We start from the raw sequence: 258 nt of genomic DNA on the forward strand, positions 1-258 counted from the left end.
CTGGGGAAGCCTCACCCCCTCTCCACGAGAGATGGTTTGGCTTCCTGGGCCATGGCACAGGGCCTGGGTGCCTTGGAGGGTGACTCCAGCTGGGCTGTTTCCAGGCCTCAGCATGGAGACCTCACACCAGCATCTGCTCTGAGACCTTTTCGGAGATTTGCTTTTTATAGCAGCCCTGCATGGCATCAGTGTCCTGCACAGAGGCTATAAATAGCTGTCCCCATGCCTGGTGAGTGCCGGGGCTGGGGAAGGGGGTGG

This window comes from Mesitornis unicolor, unplaced genomic scaffold, assembly GCF_000695765.1.
Source record: "Mesitornis unicolor isolate BGI_N332 unplaced genomic scaffold, ASM69576v1 scaffold37702, whole genome shotgun sequence".
NCBI lineage: Eukaryota > Metazoa > Chordata > Aves > Mesitornithiformes > Mesitornithidae > Mesitornis > Mesitornis unicolor.